General features: G+C 33.8%; 1 pseudogene; it reads left to right on the top strand.

The window, feature by feature from the left end:
• The first annotated feature begins 2,281 nt into the window (after positions 1 to 2,281).
• LOC143640427 (jupiter microtubule associated homolog 1 pseudogene) lies at positions 2,282 to 2,642 on the top strand (annotated as a pseudogene).
• The last annotated feature ends 705 nt before the right edge of the window (positions 2,643 to 3,347 follow it).

The following is a 3,347-nucleotide window of genomic DNA, read 5'->3' as shown; positions in this document are numbered from 1 at the left end:
GTGTGTTGAGGCAATGAGGAATACTGCTAGAGAAGGAAGGGTATGCAGTGGGTGGAGTGTGGGCTATGGCTCTCTTCTTCTCCTTTCCTCTGGTCTAGTGATTTGACAACTGCTCTTTCTTTATGTAAGGTCAAACTTTCATACATGACTACAGCTCTCTGAGAGATCCAGTAAGATTTCCCGTTTTTTCCTTTCTTCCATCTCAGCAATGATGAGGGCTCCTCTCTATTGTGGTACCCACTTCTTCACATTGCTGTGGGTTCTCCTAACTGCCAATGGCACTGAAAGTCCTACCATTTTGTTGGATTCTCTTTCAACCCAGCTAAATGAAGCTTATGTTCTTTACTCTAATGCTAATCAATACCAAAAGTAAGATGAACAAAAACATAAACAATTTTTAAAGCCAATCTGGGACTTGACTCTCCATTATAAAAGCTGCATAGAACATTTCAATTTATAGTGATTACACTCTCTTTGAACAAAAAACTTTACTTTTATATAAAAATACATCTAATTAGGTATGACCTTATAAAATATTCTTTCATTTTAAAATTCAGTTTTATCTCCTTATTATTTACCTTTTCATGTGCTTCTATCTCTGTATTATAAGATACCTGAATGAAGGTAATAAGTATCATATAAGTTTTGTGGGAGGGGCTGTTTCTGGAGCTAAAACCCCAACCATATATAATTACTTCTTGATTGTATTTGAACCACCATTTTTATATAAGGAGTTTTGACATGATAGATTGACACTTCACACAGTATTTTGCTATATACATTAGCCATTTCTAAGACACTATGGACAATTACCTATATCAATGATAAATCAATTTTAAAATCTAAGTTGACACTTTTCATTGCTATATTTTCGAAAGTTAACTTTTGATAGGTGATTAATAATATATAAAAGTTCAAGAAAATCTGTAATGAAAAAGTAAAAATAAAGTAAAAAAGTAAAAAAAAAATGTGAGAAGTCAGATGTCTAATTTATTGATGTCTAGTTTATTTTCACAAATCATAGAACCCCAAATCAAGTCAACAAACATACAGAAAATAGAAAATTAAAATGGCTAATTGGTTGGCATAAATATGTAGTACAACCTATTGGAGATTGGCATGTTCATAAAGAGGGGTAAGAACAAAATCAATCAGTCAGAATCCAAAATAATCCTGTAATTTAATGGCTCTGAGTTTCTGTTTTCTGATTGAAAATCAGTTATTAGAACCCACTTCAGAGAATTGGCAGAATTCACAGACTTTAGAGAATTTGAGAAATACTCATGTGCTTTATATTTTTGGAAGCCCTTATCAATATATGAATTTATTTTTAACTTTCCAACTATAATTGAAATTCCTGAGACCACAAAATTTGGGCAGCATATTTAAATAAACATCCCAATATCTAAAACACTATTTAAGTGCTCAAAAGTGCTCAATGCAAATGTGTAATGTCATGTAATTTGTATGTTCTTGAAATCCAATCTAATATTTTAAGGTAGAAAGCATTACATTAAGCCATATACATTAAAGAATTCTTTAATGGGCAAATTTTGAAGTTACTTTTTAATTAATGCCTAAGAAAATGGATGTATTGTCAATAAAATATGAGTCATTAATGGGTATCATAAATCTGAATTTACTGGGAATTGATTTTTATATTTGGAGATTTTTTGTTAAAAGAAATACATACTCATCTCCATTTTATTTACATTTTAATATAAATGTAGATAAATTAGACAATGTTGGCCATAGAGAAGTAGTTGGTATTGTCCACAGAGCTGATGTCACTTATTTCTCAGGAATGCTCATGCGGTAGATATTTGTGACTCTTAAAAATCATTTTATATTGTTTTAATAATTAAATGAATGCAAGTCCTAGAGTAAATGAATGAGAATCATTCACTATATATTTCTTAGTTTTATGTAAATTATTTCATCTTTCATGAATAAATATTTTTAATTTAAAATTCACTGGCCTGAAATCCCCATGGTTCTTCATTCTTTTTTTTTCCTAAATCCATCCAATTTGTAAAATTGATTGATATGAGTAGAATATTTTATATGAGTATATATTTCAATTTCTCTTATGAAATTAAGAGAATTCTAAAAGTGGATATGCTTGAAAAGAGGGTAAGTAAAAATCTAACATTATAAGAAACTTTCTGGGTGGAGGCTCATGCAGTGGTGACCAGTTGTGGGTCTGGAGCTCCTCCGAGCCACTTGTAACCATCGATTTTAGCAGTCTGCCTTGCACCAGCCTACCTCGCTCCCTGAGGCCATGACCAACACCAACACCTTCAAGGGTCTTGACCCTCAGATCAGGAATAGCTTCTGGGATTTGCAGCCTCCTTTTGCTGGTGGATCCAATTCCTCCTTAGGATTTGATGAACCAACAGAATCATCCATGAGAAAGAATGAAATGGCCTCTGGCATCTTTGGAACACCTGAAGAAATCCCCCTTCTTGGGCCAAGTTGGCAGGTGCCAAAGATAGTGGTGGAAGCAAAGATTTGGAATCATCTTGATGAAAGAGAAGAAATTCTTCAGAAGCAAGAGGTGGAAACTTCTTAGATCTGAAGGGAGAAGGTGACATTCATAAAAATGGGGACACAGACCTGAAAGGCAGCCTGGGGCAGAGTGAAGAAAACCACTTGCCTGCTTGGCCAGTGCTCAGGCCCTTGGTCCCTGTGCCTATACCACCCAGGAGAAACCCTCCTGGCAGTAAGTCCAGCCTGGTCTTGAGTTCACTAACTACCCTGAACATTGTCATTTTGTTTGTTTTCTTCATGCTTGTGAATGCCCAACTTGAGCCTGACTCTGTATATTTTGAATTTGTTTTATTAAAAATATGCACTTAAAAAATGAGACTTTTTGGGCTGAGATTGTGGCTCAGCGGTAGAGCACTCGCCTAACAAGGATGGGACCCAGGGGTTCGATCCTCAGCACAACATAAAAATAAAGGCATTGTGTTGTGTCCATCTACACCTAAAAAATAAATTTTTAAAAATGAGACTTTATATAAAATTTGAATTGTCTGTACTTGGAGTGTTCGGTGGATCTAAATAATAAAATTCTTGAGCTGGTCATCCTATTATGGTAAATTTTTAATAACTAAATTCATTTGTTAATAAAAACTGAGATTTTCTATTTTCTTTGAGACAATTTGCGTAATTGGTCCTTAGAGACAACTGTTGTTTTGTATAAAATTTCAAAGTTTTGGTCTAAAATTTCGATAGTAGTGATATTTTACTGGTTTTAACTTATGTTTAATCTAGACTATATCTCTTCTTAACCTTTTTCTTCTTTGTGTTAATCTTGTGCAGGGTGTGTGTGTTTGTAGGTATTC

The sequence above is a fragment of the Callospermophilus lateralis genome, unplaced genomic scaffold, assembly GCF_048772815.1.
Source record: "Callospermophilus lateralis isolate mCalLat2 unplaced genomic scaffold, mCalLat2.hap1 Scaffold_246, whole genome shotgun sequence".
NCBI lineage: Eukaryota > Metazoa > Chordata > Mammalia > Rodentia > Sciuridae > Callospermophilus > Callospermophilus lateralis.
The sequence above is the reverse complement of the archived record's forward strand: the minus strand, read 5'-3'. Positions and strand labels throughout refer to the sequence as shown.